Genomic DNA, 18,995 nt, shown 5'->3' on the forward strand with positions numbered 1-18,995 from the left:
CACAAAAACAAAGGCTGCTTTATAAGGGTCCTGCATCCATATCCAAATGTTTAAAAAGTACCTTTCAAAAGTGATACCTGCTTTTGCCTACTTTGTGTTTGTGTATTGCTTTCTTTCTTGGATGGAATACACTATCACTGAGATGTGGCTCTTTCAAAATGACGGGTATAATTTTGGTAGCTGTCCTTCGTTGTTTGGCAAATGGTACTGAAGTAAATTACAGTGAAATAAATGCTGGTTTATTATTATTTATTATTATTTTCTCAAAAACTTCAAATTCAAGATGATGTCTTCCAATTTTTTAATTTTAATTTGTATATGATTATTCATATGCAAAAATGTATGGAAGAAATATAGTGTCATCAGAATCCAACTATTTTTAGACATTGAATTTATAACACTGAATTTTTATCCTCCAAATTTCCCTGCAAAAAATATTCACCTGCAAAAATTCGCCTGCAAAAAATTCACCTGCAAAAATTCACCTGCAAAAATTCACCTGCAAAAAATTCAACTGCAAAAATTCACCTGCAAAATATTCACCTGCAAAAATTCACCTGCAAAAAATTCACCTGCAAAAATTCAACTGCAAAAATTCACCTGCAAAAGTGATGACCTTAAATGACCCAAGCCAGAGCAATCAGCACTAGATCGAGTCGAGCGGCTCTCAGCCAATTAAATTACGCTGTTTGATCACATGACATGTTAGCCGGCAGTGTCTCCTAAAAAGAGAGCTGTTTAGAGGTGAGTGATTAAGTTTTTCTCCTAAATAGAGATCATTACAGAACGCCTAGTCCTACTTAAAATACCATTCATTTTTCTTTTATTTTATCATCTACTCGAACTGAGGAAAACGTTTGACTAACTCAAAGAAAATTTCCACGCCTCCCCTGCCTGTCTGCAGAGGCAGTTTTGAATTCAGGAGCGGCATGATGGCAGCGGCAAACCCTGGCGGTTCTCCGGTAAGTATATTATGTTTTATCTTCAAGTTTGTCTTTTGAAACGTTAATTTTATTTAAATCCGTTGGTCACGTATAAGGTACACAGACGGGGTCTTTGCTCAACTCGTCTGATGCGTGTCTCACTAAGCGCTACATGCTAGCATCCTGCTAACCGAGCTAACCTTTACATGCTGTGCTCTACAAAATAGGATACTCGGTACAAAACCATAATCCGCAGATATTGATAGATAGACGAACACTGCAAATATAATGTGGGAAACGAGAACGGCATTGGGTTAAGGGGTAAAATACACCATGAATAAAGCCATAGAGTGAATGGCTGCCATGGTTGCAGAACGGCCTGATTTAATGACAAGAATGGGGAAGAGTGAGGAGAAGTGAACCAACCAAAGCCACGTAACACACTTGTGTCAAGCCAGCCTCCAGTTCAAGACTTGCAGTCAAGCCAGCCTCCAGTTTATTTTCTGTTCCCTGTGTATTCAAAGTATTACGGGAAGGGATGTGGAAACCGGATTTCAAAATAAAAGCCAACATCGAGTGAATTAACAGATATGTTAAGAACATAATAACATATAATTTAGGCTTTTTTCTTTAGTCTGATTTTACCTTTCAAAGTAATGGCCCTTTGAAATTGCAGATATTTGACTTAATCTTCTAACGATTCAAAATGCTCAAAAATGGAAAATCCTTGTTTCCACAGGGTAATTCCACTTTAGATCAACAGTATAGAACCCCACAGTGATACCATATCAATATCAAGTCATTCTGATGTTGCTTTCCAAAATAAAAGCATTTTCAATTTGCCCATAATTGACCTAATTTTCAGTGATTTCAAAATGCTCTAAAATGGAAAATCCTTGTTTCCACAGGGTAATTCCACTTTAGATCAACAGTATACAACGCCACAGTGATACCATATCAATATCAACTCAGTCTGATGTTGCTTTCCAAAATAAAAGCATTTTCAATTTGCCCATAATTGACCTAATTTTCAGTGATTTCAAAATGCTCTAAAATGGAAAATTCCTGTTTCCACAGGGTAGTTCTACTTTAGATCAACAGTATACAACGCCACAGTGATACCATATCAATATCAACTCAGTCTGATGTTGCTTTCCAAAATAAAAGCATTTTCAATTTGCCCATAATTGACCGACTCTTTTAATGATTTCAAAATGCTCTAAAATGGAAAATTCCTGTTTCCACAGGGTAGTTCTACTTTAGATCAACAGTATACAACGCCACAGTGATACCATATCAATATCAACTCAGTCTGATGTTGCTTTCCAAAATAAAAGCATTTTCAATTTGCCCATAATTGACCTAATTTTCAGTGATTTCAAAATGCTCTAAAATGGAAAATTCCTGTTTCCACAGGGTAGTTCCACTTTAGATCAACAGTATACAACGCCACAGTGATACCATATCAATATCAAGTCAGTCTGATGTTGCTTTCCAAAATAAAAGCATTTTCAATTTGCCCATAATTGACCTACCTTAAACGATTTCAAAATGCTCTAAAATGGAAAATTCCTGTTTCCACAGGGTAGTTCTACTTTAGATCAACAGTATACAACCCCACAGTGATACCATATCAATATCAACTCAGTCTGATGTTGCTTTCCAAAATAAAAGCATTTCCAATTTGCCCATAATTGACCGACTCTTTTAATGATTTCAAAATGCTCTAAAATGGAAAATCCTTGTTTCCACAGGGTAATTCCACTTTAGATCAACAGTATACAACGCCACAGTGATACCATATCAATATCAACTCAGTCTGATGTTGTTTCCAAAATAAAAGCATTTTCAATTTGCCCATAATTGACCTACCTTAAACGATTTCAAAATGCTCTAAAATGGAAAATTCCTGTTTCCACAGGGTAGTTCTACTTTAGATCAACAGTATACAACCCCACAGTGATACCATATCAATATCAACTCAGTCTGATGTTGCTTTCCAAAATAAAAGCATTTTCAATTTGCCCATAATTGACCGACTCTTTTAATGATTTCAAAATGCTCTAAAATGGAAAATCCTTGTTTCCACAGGGTAATTCCACTTTAGATCAACAGTATAGAACCCCACAGTGATACCATATCAATATCAAGTCATTCTGGTGTTGCTTTCCAAAATAAAAGCATTTTCAATTTGCCCATAATTGACCTAATTTTCAGTGATTTCAAAATGCTCTAAAATGGAAAATTCCTGTTTCCACAGGGTAGTTCCACTTTAGATCAACAGTATAGAACCCCACAGTGATACCATATCAATATCAACTCTGATTTTATTTATAAAAATTTACTGAAGTGGATTTCTTGTCTTTACATGTTAATGACACAATCTTTTCTTTGTATTTGTAATTTTATGAAATAGAAACATTTTCATAAAAGTAACATTGGTAAATCTGTTTATCTTTGAAAACAAATTCCAGAAATAGGGAACAGGTCTATACAAGGAGAGTAAATTGTAAAGTCCAAAAGGTACAGTCATGATAACATTAAAGGTGCTTTAAAGGTAAATTACAACATCATGGAAATGTGCATGAGATATGTATGAAAACGTTTCGCCGTATTATGTTGCTCAAATTATCACTTTGGTGGAGACAACAGAGTACGTCTTCAAATATTTTGACACAAACATCCAATAAGTCTGCGGTTTAACAGCACAGGAGACAATTCCACGCTTCTTCCTTTGCTTTTTTAAAGTCATTGTTGGTCATGTCAAGGCACTGTTCATGGTACCATCTTTGACATGTGTCACATTGTATCTATTCAAAATCAAACAGACAAAGCAAAAAAAAAAAAAAATTAATACTCAAAGACTTTTACACATTTTTGAGAAATTCAAATACCCTCCAACTCACCCAGTTCATCATTGAAGGTCCTGATCCAGGTGGCTTGGTCAGTGAACACATGGCACAGTTGCTGTTAGTGTCAAAAACTAAAATACCGGATCAAACCACATTAGATAGACATTCGTTTGAAGGCCAATTCGTGCATATGTTAAACTGTGTACTTACAACTTTCTATCGATTAGACCACAGCATAAAGTGCCATTGTGCACTATAATAATACTACTAACAGAATAATACATTTCAATCTACACACACGCACACATATACATTCAAATACATATATATATATAAACACACACACACATTTTCTCTATTATTCACCCCCAAACCAACATGATGCTTGTAGTATCTCCACAGCCATCAATTTTCTTTCCTCTGCCATTTTCTGTTTCGAGGTTTTAAATTTCATGACGGGAAAATCAGGAAATACTTCCATCACTGCCCGTGCCATCTAGAGAGAAATACTCAAAATTTTAATTTTGGGAAAAAATAAAATAAAATTTCTGATGTTTATAATCTTGCATAAACAGTATGAAAAACAAAGAGCAATAAATAGATTTAAGTCTTTATGAACACCAGGTAACTTCTAACCCTCAGTACAGGGTTGTTGAAATGGACATCATGGATGAATAAATATGTGATATACCTTGTAAACATAGAGAACAAAATGGACAGGGTTAAAAACAACACTCCACTCTACAGTAAGGGCCAGAGTCATGTATATTCTTTTAAGCTGATGAATAACTGTAATAGGGAACATCTCTAGTTACTCGTTATTAGTTATAGTCTGCTTCCAATGTGTGGGCAGCTGACTTCTTTTAACATCTGTTGGGCAATACTCAGTATATTCTATGAAAATGTTGTGGAGAGTCTCAACCTTTGATATGCTAGTGCCACAGAGACTCAATAAAGTGAGTCCACAGGGTGGCCCTACAGTCTCTTAAGGTGCTGTTAGAGATGTGGATGTTTTTCAAGTTAACCACAATGGTGGACAATACATACCACCTGCATCATGATGTGCTAGCCATTCACCAGAGCGTGCTCAGTGAGAGAATGAGATTACTGATAATGCACCATTATGACACAGGAAATAATTCCCAATTGTGACTTGCTCTCTTGAAAGTATAAGTACTATCTGCAATCGCTGTGCAGCCTCAATATTTGCACATCCTATAAATAGTATGTCACAAAATCTGCATGATATAGGGCAACAAAGTATTAACCATATACTTAATTTGTGCAGTGTACTGTGATATTTAGAATTAGATGTATTCATATCTATTACAGTTACTGTTTTGGATGTGGATATTCTTCTGACCATGGCATGATGGCATGGCAAACAAGTAAGAAATTATATACAAATGTATACTATCATCACTTACCATGACGACTAATACTCCACAGCTGAAGCCATCCTTCTGCACTGGATGGGTCAAGACACCTCCCTTCCATTTAATGTCCACCCATTCTGTTTTTGCGTGGGTTCTCCTCATTTTTAAGTAATCACTGCACATTATTACAAAGCAGAATGTTTTGAAAACAGAATACAACTTGGTATATGTCACATTTCGTAATCCAAAAATTTTTTTTTTACAGAATTATACAGATTTTTTTTACTTTTTTCTTTTTTTGGCCTGTCCCGTTTGGCTCTTTTGCCATCAGAATTATTGTCTAAACAATTTGTTCACCTGATAATTTTTATTTAACCGTACTGAATGATTTTGCAAATGAGACCTGGCCAAGAGGACGCCAACAGAGAAACACGCATTGTGGGGCCAGGTACAAAAAGCTTCTACAAAAATGCAGTTGTGGTAAACTAACTTGTAAAGCCTATTTGCATATAACAAAATGTGTTAAAGCCTAAATACCTGAATTTACGTGCAGCGAGTTTAGAGTCTTCCTCCTCTGATGAACTTGGGGCAGGATCAAGGAGATAAACAGTGTGATTCACTGCATTGATGAACTGTAGCAAAGATAAATCATTAAAACAATATTAATATATCATTATTAAAAAAATACACAGACTTTAAAGTTATAATCTTGTTGCTTACCAGAAACTTCCAGTGTACATTTTTAATGTTAACAAACGTGACAATGGCCTGGTACCGATCGAAGTTTACCTGTCAGAAAACATGTATGTATTTCTTACAGTTTGTGGAATTCTGTTAGCATTCAATCAGTAATTCTTTCTAAATGTATATGAACATAATTATATGGACATGGGACAATCATCTTACGTTCCGCAAGCTTTGGCGAGAAAGTTGTGTCCGATCACCAAAGAGAATCACGCCTGCTGTGTAATGGTTCATAATGTAGATCCTCTTTCGCTCCTTTTTTGCCAGACAATGAAACAGCCCTTCAATTACCTACGTAAAGAATTTGCATAAACACAAAGCTATGTAATTTATATACTTTAAATTATGTTAATGATAAATTATGTCATGATAATGTCCTTTTAATTGAATTACATTACACAGTCTAATTATTGTGGTTATGAGTGCTTAAATTAATCATTGATATACCTCGCCCGTTAGCCACAGGTGTGGTCGAAGGGTTCGCAGATCACTGTGGCGGATAATTATGGACGTACCATGGTTTGTTGAGGGAAGCACAGAAACCACAACCTCTGTGTCTCTTTTCTTCCACAAAGACAGGACCTCCTCATTAAAGGAAAACACACTTAGCATAAGATCTGACCAGCTATTGAACATGGTTTTGTTATTTCTAACAAAGGCTTATGGACTGTTATTAACAATATGTCTTTGGAAAATTCATTCAAAATGTATCACTCCAAGTCTTGAATGGTAAATGAACTGTTTCTTATTGAGCGCTTTTCTACTCTTCTGAGCACTCAAAGCGCTTTACACAACTCGTGCATTCACCCAAGCACATTTTTCTAAGTGTGTTCTAAGTAACATTCACACACAATCGATGGATGCACTAGAGAGCAATTTATGGTTAGTATCTTGGATATTTGGTATGCAGAAGCCAGGAATCGAACCACCAAGCTTCAAATCAGTAGATGACCTGCTCTACCACCTGAGCTACAGCCACCCTTGAGCATTACTTTTCACATACTCTAACTATGTTCCTGAATGCTTGTTCCCATTCAGTTGCTACTGAGGAAAACATATTTATTTATTTTGTTATTCCAAAAATTTATTGGAAAAATTCATGGAAAGGATCTTATATGGAAAAAGAAGGCGTTACTATTACTTTGATGAATCCTTTATGTTAGCAGTTGTCAACCCTACCTGAAATTCTGGAGTTTCCAAGGTAACATCCTCAACTCTACCTGTCTGCACAGGGGAACTCGGGGCCATAGAGGAAGCAACCTATATAAATATTGTGTACAAGAAATACAAAAAAATGTTATGCAAAATATTTGTCTTTATATATGAACGTTAAATTTCTGCAACATTTTATACCGTCTTTGAAGATCTCCGGAAAGGGAATGGCTTGCGGAGTACTGTTACATATCTCCCCTTCTTTTTTTGGCGACGTTCCTTCCATTTTTCTTCGTCCACTCTAAATTTCTGAACAAAATATGGGAGTCATTGAACATTGTTTAGGAATTACAAGCGAAATGCTGTGACAACATTTTCCTTAATTCATAATAAAGCAAAACACACAAAAATGGCCAGTAAGACACATCGGTGCCACCAAGCTGTAAAATCACAATGTGGGGCACCTCAATATCCCACCACATGAAGAAGACTTCTTTTTAATGTTACATTTTGAAACCGCAAAGCATTGATGGACATCAGCCAGTCATTTTGCAAACCTTTCTTTGAAGCGTTCTTTTTGAGTCTTCGTACTCCTTCAGCAGCGCTGTGTGACTGATTTGGTAATGGACAACAAAGTCATCCAGCCTGGTGAGCCTTCCCGAACGTAGACGGATATGTTTCAGATCCCACTGGCTCTTCTCCATTATCCCCTGCGTTTTATTATTCTCAGTAATATTCTGAAAAATAAAATTAAGAAATCATTAAATGTAATTTTTTTTTTTTTAAAGATACACATTTTTGTGGTGTGCAATGTTGTATGATCTGCAATACAGATGACTCCACTGGACCCGCCGTTTCTTAATCACTCCACACAAATATGTATATATACAAAAAATCATGTGTCTTACTTGTCTCTTGATCTTTCTTAAGGCATTGTATTTGTTGTGGTACTGCTCATACATTTTCCCAGTGCCATGTCTTCCAAGGTCACCTTTGGATTTTGAAGATTAGAATAATATTGATGTGTGTAATTTCATTTTATAAACTAATTACTTGTCTACTTTAAAATGGCTTACCTAACATTATTGCAGACCATAATCCAGAAAAAGGAAGAAGATATTTGCTGATGTGCTCCATGAGCCCCTTGCTGTAGTAAGGGTTTGCCTCACCATCCATCTCCAATGATGTGTTGGAAATGAGCTCCTTAAAATGTCTCCCAAAGAGGTTGTTTCCCTTGACTCCCTAGCCAACAGACAAAACAGAATAATTATGTGATTTTAACATTGTGTGCACTCAGCTTTCATATCTATAATCTAAAAACCTAACATTATGTTGTATAAAACATTTAAAATTAATTGTGACTTGTGATTATTATGCTATTACAAAGTATTTAAAAAAGATGTATAAGAGGCAAAATGTTAGCCTTTATTTTTAATAAAAATTGACTTCAGTTTACCTTCAGGTCCTCATCAGCTTTTGAGTTTCTGGCATTGCCATCAACATCAACATTGGCTTTCTGCATCCATAACTGCAGGTTGTGAAAATGTTTTTCGACATTCTCACCACTGCAAGGACTCCCAAAAACAACTGCAGCACTTCGAACCATGTCAGAGAGGTCTTTTAAGGAAGTTGCAGTAGTGAAGACTCCAACAGTGTGCATTGCAAGATGGTAGTTCTTTGGTGCACTGCAGGTTAAGAAAAAATTATCTTTAAGTGTTTCGAAAACAGTAATAATGTTTTCCGAAATTGAAAAATGAAATGCCATGTCACATGTCACAATAAAAAACAAACAAAGAAGTGAATACTGTATTAAAAGGACTACACTTACTACTTTTTACAGATCTCCTTGGCATTCTTCATAACATGACTAAGGCATCTGTGAAGAATTGGAACCTCGAAGTCTTCCTTGCTTCCTTTCCCTGAAGCGATGTTATAATAGTGATTTATTGTGTCAGACAGATTTTTTTTTGCAAAAGCTAAACAAATAGCTTGCATTAGGACCATAGATCCATCACACATAAGCATTAAAGGTGAGCGCATGGCTTTGCGCCCAAAGGCCCTTGCAACATCAGTCAGAAATGCTTCCAAAAAATATGTGACTGAGGCAGTGGTATGGTCACATGTTAAATATGTAGCCACTGGTAGGGGAGAGCACATTTTTCGTGGATTCCTTACTACAAGTTCATAAACATAGAAAGGAGGCGAACCCTTTCTTTTTTTCATGATACTTCCTGTAGCATCCAAATAAACTATGTCCTCCCGACAGCGGCTCTGGAAAATTTCAATGCTCCTGGAAGACCATAAAAAAACACCTTTTGGATGTAACATCACTTTCTGCAATACATCCTCTGGGTTGTTCTTCTTGTTTTCCACCATTAACTGGAGACTCATAATCTCATTATGATGAAGACGACTTTTCTTTCTGATTTCCAAGGTTATGTTTCTCAACACTTGAGGAGTTGGAACTTCATCTCTACACCCCGATTGCACAACATCATCATCCATTTTACTCATTTTTTCCAGATACATGGCTCGAGGTAATTGTTTTTCCAATTCATGGCCAATTTTATCTCTCTTATGAGCTCTTACTGGTCTTCTTTTCAGTTCGTAGTGGTTGTGCACACACTCAAGACCTTGAAAATTGACTTTTGCCTTTAGATCGTCTTCATTATCTACAGTGACAGTGACAGTGACTGGACAATCCTCAAAACTGCAGTAACCCAGACACCAGAAGAAAGGGCCCTTTCTTACTGAGTCCAAAGCCTTGACTCTGTGCCTTTTGAAAGCAAAGGAACAATATGGAAATACTGTCCGTATTCCGTCTGAAATCAGATTTGTCCACTGTAGTCCCTTGTATCCTCTTTGGGATCTCTTATTTTTTATATTAGTCCATTCTTTCCTTTTCAAGAAAAAAAAAGTCTGTTCAAGTGGGACCCTGATTCTTATAAATCCATCATCCGATGAGTTGCTGTTCGGCTAAAAAAAGAGGAAAAAGTCATTTTGTGAGAAAACGTTTTGTCCATGTTACATAACTACTACAATATCAGTAAATATACTTGAAATACTCGTGTATTTTAAGTATATTTACAGCCAGTGTTTCTAATGTCAGAATATATAGCAAAAATTCATGTTGAGAAGTGTCATGAAATATAAATTTCATTCTATGTTACAACATTTGATAAAATTTATTGATGCATTCTCAATCATCCAGGAAAGTAAATCTCCAAAAGTTGAATCTGTTCATCTGGACGTAGCGTTTTGTGGGAGAAACGTTTCGTCACTCATCCAAGTGACTTCAGTGGGCTGGTTTCAGTCATTATCCAAATGTACTGTTTATAAGGTTTGGGGAAACCTGCAGTCAGCTGAGACTGAAGTCACTTGGATGAGTGACGAAACGTTTCTCCCACAAAACGCTACGTCCAGATGTACAGATTCAACTTTTGGAGATTTGATAAAATTGTTTATTTAATTGTATATTGTGTTTTTAAAAATACTTTTTATGTAATATAAAGTGGTCATTTAAACAATGATACTAGCAGCAATCTTATCAAATAACTTATTTGAAATCATTTTTAATGACTGACCTGCCCAGGAGACAGCTGTCCATCCTCCTGCGAGGAGATGTCCGGTGACAGAGAAGCGGCAGCTGATAGTTCTTCCGGTTGCTATTACATGAGTTGAGGGGTGTAACTTTAGTGTAATTGCATGGAAGTGTTAAAGAGAAATTATGATATTACAGACTGACTGACCTGCTCAGGAGACAGCTGTCCATCCTCCTGCGAGGAGATGTCCGGTGACAGGGAAGCGGCAGCTGATAGTTCTTCCTGTCGTAAATGACATTACCCGTAACAATATTAAGTTTAGGGATAACTTCAACAGTAACCCATTGACTAAAATGTGGTATACCAACATATTTGATATCAAACACATAGAATTTTATTTATGGAACCTGCTCTGTTGGCTTTTGTCCATTATCTGAATCCCCTTTGACTGGTATAGACAAGTTCTGTGGAGAACATGCATACATTTTTAATAAATTTGATTTTAAGAAAATAATGTAATACAATATATTTGTAAAAATTAAGTGAAAAGAACTAACCTGACGAAATGCATCACAAATTCTGTAGCGGTTATTTTTATTATTCTCAATACCAAGTGTCAGGCAAACTTGACCCCAGGGGCCGTCTTTATGAAGTGCATGGTCCTCCAGTTGCATGCCATGTTTTTTCAGCTGTTCCACAGTTTCAATAATGTCATTGATTGTAATCGTTTTCTTTTTGTTCTAAAACAAAATATATAACATTTTCACTTTTATTTTTACTGGAAAATGTATATGAAAGAAAAGAAGAAAAAAATACATACCCCAAATAAGCAGAAGCGGTAGACTCTAAGTGAAAAAAAGAAAACATTACAGTGGTATTTATATCATTGATGAATATTAAATCATAACATTTTATAAAGAATATGTATAATATTGTCAACGAATTGAGAAGAATTTTAAATCGGTGCCACTAATTACAAAACTATCAACTTTGTTTCGACTGAAGTACTATTTGAACATGTTTTTGTGAAATACAATGCCCCTGAACAAAATGTGCAGCACTTGATGTTAAAAAGCCATTGCATGTGCCTGTTATAGAACACGTGTTAATTAATTTCTGCCATATGCTGCAACTTTGCCTGAGTCCTGTGCGCAAATCTTTTTTTGTTTTTGGTTATAGTGAAGCCTGTTATCAAATAAAAACAAAACAGTAATAATATGGTGAAATAAATGTAATTTTACGTGTTACACATAAGAAAAAAGACATTTTTACAATCAGAAATAACCTAGCTAATATCTTAAGCTAGGCTACAAGACTTGATTACTCAATAACATGTAATTGGAGATGAACTACTTTGTTAGCAACTTTTAAAAGTTAATATTTAAAGTTTATACTTAAAAAAAGGAACTCACCCCTTCTCCTTCTTCGGCATTTTTTCTGCACAAGACTTTTATGTTCAAAATGACATGTTTTGACCTCTAGTTTTTGAAATGTCGACAGAGACAGACACTCAAAGCTCGCCTGTTTAATTGTAGCGTCCAGTAGTGGGCGGTATAGGCTCTCAAACGATTTTGTTTGAGAGCCTATACCGTTTATAATATAATGGTAATGGCAAAGCCATAATGGTAAGTGGACCATTATGGCTTTGCAATATTGCTCCACTTGATTAAAAAATTGAAATATCTTTATTTATTCAGTCATTTTATTGTAAAATTTAAATTTGCAGTTATTATCAAAGGAATACACATAATTGGTTGATAGGAAATATTAAGACTTAGACAAGAGACGTTCAAAAGAGGGGAAAAAAACAGAGGGGATGAGGGACGGTGACACAAGACAGTAAATTCCATTGGATTACCTACTGGAAGAAAAAAACAGAAAAGAATACAAGCAAAAATATAACATAGTACACAACAGCAAGTATCACAGCCACAACCTAGATAAGTATAAGTAACATTAGATAATAAATATTGGTGTCAGCACGGCCCCTGCCGAGAAACCTTATTATCTACATGTATTTATAATTGAGACGTAGGCACCGGCAACTTAGGAGAGGTTGAATACACAGACCATCCCTTGGATGCCATTCAGCATGCCCAGCACAAGTGATGTTGATGTATAGATTGTGGAATAAGATTGAGGTACAGGTGGTCGGAAGGGGACACAGCAGGAATGTCTCACATCCACCTCAGTGAAACAACTGTACGCCAAAGCCCTGCATGTGTGGCGCTGTGATGGAGTGTGGATGAGGAGTGGAGGGACGTGAAGGCAAAGTACTCTCTCGTGTGGCCAGGTCCCCCGCTGACCCAAGTAGGCACCCCTGGAAGCCACAAATGCCCATCTGGACGAGGGCCTACATTAGCACCACCACCAAGCCCCATGGAGCCTGGGGTGGTGGGCGAACATCGTAACCCAACACAGAGGAAAATACATCCACCCAAACATTCAATAATCTCTCTGACTGCATAAGACAAAAGACACCACGGCTGAGTTTCTTCTCCACCTCTGTACTAATTTTAAAGTTAACTATTGTCTTTTTTGTTTTTTTTTAAATGTGGTGAATACTTGACAAACAAAGTAAAAAGAAAAAAACAAAAAAGACAATTATGAATTCAAGGGCCTTGGAGATGTCATTCAAACTAACACCAATGCACATCAAAACATACATGTGAGTAACAGAAAGAATAAAAAAAACATTACAGAATAATTCTAAGGTGCAATTACCCTGTGGAAACAGGAATTTTCCATTTTAGAGCATTTTGAAATCGTTTAAGGTAGGTCAATTATGGGCAAATTGAAAATGCTTTTATTTTGGAAAGCAACATCAGACTGAGTTGATATTGATATGGTATCACTGTGGGGTTCTATACTGTTGATCTAAAGTGGAACTACCCTGTGGAAACAGGAATTTTCCATTTTAGAGCATTTTGAAATCACTGAAAATTAGGTCAATTATGGGCAAATTGAAAATGCTTTTATTTTGGAAAGCAACATCAGACTGACTTGATATTGATATGGTATCACTGTGGGGTTGTATACTGTTGATCTAAAGTAGAACTACCCTGTGGAAACAAGGATTTTCCATTTTAGAGCATTTTGAAATCATTAAAAGAGTCGGTCAATTATGGGCAAATTGAAAATGCTTTTATTTTGGAAAGCAACATCAGACTGAGTTGATATTGATATGGTATCACTGTGGCGTTGTATACTGTTGATCTAAAGTGGAATTACCCTGTGGAAACAAGGATTTTCCATTTTAGAGCATTTTGAAATCACTGAAAATTAGGTCAATTATGGGCAAATTGAAAATGCTTTTATTTTGGAAAGCAACATCAGACTGAGTTGATATTGATATGGTATCACTGTGGGGTTGTATACTGTTGATCTAAAGTGGAACTACCCTGTGGAAACAGGAATTTTCCATTTTAGAGCATTTTGAAATCGTTTAAGGTAGGTCAATTATGGGCAAATTGAAAATGCTTTTATTTTGGAAAGCAACATCAGACTGAGTTGATATTGATATGGTATCACCGTGGGGTTGTATACTGTTGATCTAAAGTGGAATTACCCTGTGGAAACAGCAATTTTCCATTTTAGAGCATTTTGAAATCATTAAAAGAGTCGGTCGTATATGGGCAATTTTTAAAAGGCCTTTATTTAATAAGGCAACATCAGAATAACTTGATATTGATATGGTATCACCGTGGGGTTGTATACTGTTGATCTAAAGTGGAATTACCCTGTGGAAACAGGAATTTTCCATTTTAGAGCATTTTGAAATCATTAAAAGAGTCGGTCAAATATGGACAATTTTAAAAGGCCTTTATTTTGGAAGGCAACATCAGAATGACTTGATATTGATATGGTATCACTGTGGGGTTGTATACTGTTGATCTAAAGTGGAATTACCCTGTGGAAACAGGAATTTTCCATTTTAGAGCATTTTGAAATCATTAAAAGAGTCGGTCAAATATGGACAATTTGAAAAGGCCTTTATTTTGGAAAGCAACATCAGAATGACTTGATATTGATATGGTATCACTGTGGGGTTGTATATTGTTGATCTAAAGTGGAATTACCCTGTGGAAACAGAAATTTTCCATTTTAGAGGATTTTGAAATCACTGAAAGTTAGGTCAATTATGGACAATTTGAAAAGGCCTTTATTTAATAAGGCTACATCAGAATAACTTGATATTGATTTGGTATCACCGTGGGGTTGTATACTGTTGATCTAAAGTGAAATGACCCTGTGGAAACAGGAATTTTCCATTTTAGAGCATTTTGAAATCATTAAAAGAGTCGGTCAAATATGGACAATTTCTAATTGCTGTGGGTGGATAGTGTTGATACAAAATGCAACTACTCTTTGGAAATATGACTTTTGATTTTAAGAGCATTCTGAAGTCATTGAAAGAGTAGTTCAAAAATCAAAATTCACAGGGCTTTTACTTTGAAATCCAAAATAAGATGGCCTTGATATTGACAGGGCACTAATAGTGAACAAGCCTAAATTATTTGTTATTATGTTCTTAAAATATCTGATAATTCACTCGAAGTTGGCTTTTATTTTGAAATCCGGTTTCCACATCCATTCCCGTAATACTTTGAATACACAGGGAACAGAAAATAAACTGGAGGCTGGCTTGACTGCAATGCTGGAATTGGAGGCTGCACGGTCAGGCAAGGCGGGAATAGGGCAGTGATATGTCCGTCAGTATGAAGTTGGTGTGTGCTTTGGTGAACAAAAACTCGAGACCCGTAGCAGGAAGATGGGAGACTCGTGTTTCACTGGAATAGTGGTGAATTAAAACATCATTTGTTGGGGAAATTTAGGTGTAAATGCATCCATACAGGCGAGACAGAGGCAGACCAGGCAGTGAAGAAAACAATACAAACATTAGAAATATTAAAACGGAAATATGGGATTAATATAACATACAATTAGGGAAAATTAAAGGAACACAATGTAAATTATACTGTAAAGTCATTAAAACAGCATAACCTGATTAAAAGAAACATGTAATTGGGTAGGATGGTGATGATGATGATGATGATGATGATAATAATAATAATAATATTAAAAAAACATGTACAAGATGGGCATGTATACTTGTACCCAGAATTTAACAACTATAAAGTTGTGGCATGCCAGTACCTTACCCCATCCATTATATCCACACTTTCAGAAAAGGATATGGTCAATATCTTTACAAATACTATCTAAACTTAAACAGATAGCATAAGTTAAACGGGATATTCCCTCTGCGCTCTCCTAGAGTGAATACATCAAATTAAACAAATAAGTAGTCTATGGAATTTAAAAGTGGTTACCTACAATTCTGAAATGATAATACTAATTCTTATTGATGATGATATTGTATTTGAAATCCTGGTGTAACACTGAACCCGACATCATAAAATGATTACCCTTGTAATGTCAGGGAGCTACAACCAAGGAGGGAAAATATTACTATCTCACCCCTTGTATCCAATTACATAACAGCACTGCTTAGTAAAGGTGTTGAATTAGCTGGGTCGCTCAGTTTGGGGAAAATTGTGGGGAGCCTGCAAGGGCCTCAACTTCTCCATTCCCACAATGTGCAACAAATGGGCACAGCTGATCTTCAAGAGTGGAACATCGGCCAATTACTTCCAACTTTAACGTGTTTTTGCAAAAGTATTCTTAAAATTGTCTCTTTACACAGATCATAATGATACAAGATGGCACTTGTGTAATTTCCTACAAATTCAATAAATCTAAATAATTGTTATCAACCCGGTAAATCCTGAAAAATGTTTTAACAGCTGTGTTAAATTAAACTTCATACTGACACATGCTGGAAAGTGCATTCATGAGACAATTCATGGTTTATGCCTTCTAGAGCAGTAGCAATCAAAGACTTTAAGGATTCGTTTAAATTTTTTAAAAACACTCTGATTAAGGCATAAGTTGTTCTTTATCATCAGATCTAAGTTTGTTTAAAGCTTCGAATGTTTTGGGGTACTCTTCTTTGTTTTCAGGGTTCGTGGCAACCACGGATGGGAAAATGTGGAGGTTGCACGGCTGATGTTTACTGTTCGTGGCACAGGAAGAGGCAGTTTCATTTCAGGAATGAGTGTGCACAATCAAAGGTTTGTTCTCATAAAATACTGTCAACCTCAAATGTTTCTGACATAAGATGGAAGGTGTTGCAGCTTTATTTCCATTATTTAAAAATACATAAACATTTAAAGGGTATAGTTTTATGAAAAAAGTTTTATAGTAATATGTCTTTAGAGAACAGTGCCCTATCCAGCAGGATATATTGTCTGATATGTGTCAGGTGTTTTTTTTGTTGTTGTTGTTGTTGTTGTTTCTTTCAATTTCCATTATTTACCCCTCAAGGAAGAAAATATTGGACAGGTCCTACAAACCCCAAAGAGCCTTCAGGACTCTGCCCTATTTTTAGTTATTCACACACCTTTTCCAGTCTGTTACTTCCTTCCAAGAATGTTCATTCTGTGTTAATGGTCTGGTTGTCATCTCATGTGTTGCCACTGATCATCACAACCCTTTTGGCACCTTTTAAGTGATATGCCTGGGTCCTTCCTACATGCCCTGATAATGTATTATTACTGTTGTCATGCACACATTTCATGCAGGGTTAGAAACAAGCAGGGAATTTCTCATACACACCAAAAGAAAGGCCATACCTAATTTAAATATTTTTTATATATTATTTCAGAATAGAGCGACTGTGGAGAGACCTCTGGGTGGCCGTTACATGCATTTACTACGATGTTCTTCACAACCCTGAGGAAGAAGGCCTTCTTGACATTTCAAATGCTGCACACCTCTTTTGCTGCCATTACATCTTTCTTCCTCGACTAGAGGATAATTTTAATACATTTTGCAGTGGATGGGACAACCATCCACTGCGAACAGAAAACAACATGAGTCCCCCAACCAGCTGTGGGAGTTGGGTCACAGATATTACCCTGTTCCTGTTCCAGAAAACACACAGGTAAAGGTGCACATTTTTAGTACTCATTGATTCTCTTACAGAGAATGTGATGATTTTATGGATAATTAAAGTCAGCCATAAATCCACAAACACAACAAGCTGAAAGTCAGTGATGCTGCTCGGTTTGCAGTCCTGAATATGACGGCACAAGCAGGATTCACTGCACTGTTAATGTTAGCTATGTTATATTGCTGCCTCTGTTTGGTGGTGTCGAGCCAAACGGACTTTAACGTGTGTTTGAACGAGCTGACGGTTCACTCGTTAAGCTGAAAGAAAGATGCTTTAATCACAGGAGTCACACATGTGTCCACTGTACCATTTGGAACTCTTCTTGTTTAGCACTCGTAATAACACAAACACTAAATCCTCCTTCTCTTGTGCTGTTTTGTAGCAGTGTATACACCTGAGACTGTCACCTGTCTGTCTGTCCTGCACTCTCTCTCTGTTTCTTTCTCTCTGATTGTGGAATAAAAGTATGAACATGTATTTATAAGTTACACTTGTGTTTGAATCCTGCAGCTTATCACACATTTGATTTCCATGTGTGACGACTGCAAGTGTCCAGAGTGAGGACAGACTGATGGACCCACTGCTGCACATCATCTGTGAGGCTTTGCACCCCTGATGATCCACCAGGACACACTCAGCAGTGTGTGAGGAAGAGGAGGAAGAGCCAGCAGCAGCTGACAGATGGAGAGAATAGACAGACTGTTCCCTGTTTGTGAAGGACTGCTAGAAAAGTTTAAAATAACTAATTGTCTGTCCTGAATCAGTCTTATTAGGTAATGTTCAAATAATGTTATCATTCCAGTGTTTTCAGTGTGGGAGAAAGTACTCAGGGCCTTCAAGTTACACACTATGAAAGGCAGCAACAAGTTTAATATTCAGAAACCTAAAGTATGTATCAGCAGCAGAATGGAGCTAAAAATAAATGTTTGTTTCATTTCTATGAAGCTTTGAGTATTTTGGATTAGTAGCACTGCTGTGTTTGTTGCATCATATTGCTGTAATTGTTTATATGCTTTATATACTCAGAGGTAAGTTGATCTATAGTGTTACATCATATTCTATAAGGATGTTATGTGTTTGTATACTTTCTGCCCAGTTTGACCCATTTAGCAGAAGTCAGTCTGTTTAAGGCTCTGATATCTATTCTGTATGACTTAAAGCAGTTATGACATGGTCTGATTTTCTCACCCAATAAAGGAATATTTCATATATCAGTCTACTCTTCATTCTATCAGCAACAGTTATCACAGCTCGTACATTTTCTTTTTACACATATATGTGAGCATTGAGCCAAATTTAGTAATGCCAACATATCAAACGAACAACATTTGTCTCTTATATATAATACATATACACTGTCAAACATACTTGTCTTTGAGTGAAGATTTAAG

At 36.2% G+C, this 18,995-nt stretch overlaps 1 long non-coding RNA gene across 1 annotated transcript; it reads left to right on the forward strand.

Annotated features, from left to right (window-relative positions):
* The first annotated feature begins 882 nt into the window (after positions 1-882).
* Positions 883-18,194, forward strand: LOC134618955 (uncharacterized). Its single transcript, XR_010091944.1, has 4 exons — positions 883-962; positions 16,613-16,723; positions 17,317-17,595; positions 18,115-18,194. It is a non-coding gene; the product is annotated as an uncharacterized LOC134618955 (long non-coding RNA).
* Positions 18,195-18,995: the final 801 nt, after the last annotated feature.

The sequence above is a fragment of the Pelmatolapia mariae genome, linkage group LG20 (assembly GCF_036321145.2).
Source record: "Pelmatolapia mariae isolate MD_Pm_ZW linkage group LG20, Pm_UMD_F_2, whole genome shotgun sequence".
Taxonomy (NCBI): Eukaryota; Metazoa; Chordata; class Actinopteri; order Cichliformes; family Cichlidae; genus Pelmatolapia; species Pelmatolapia mariae.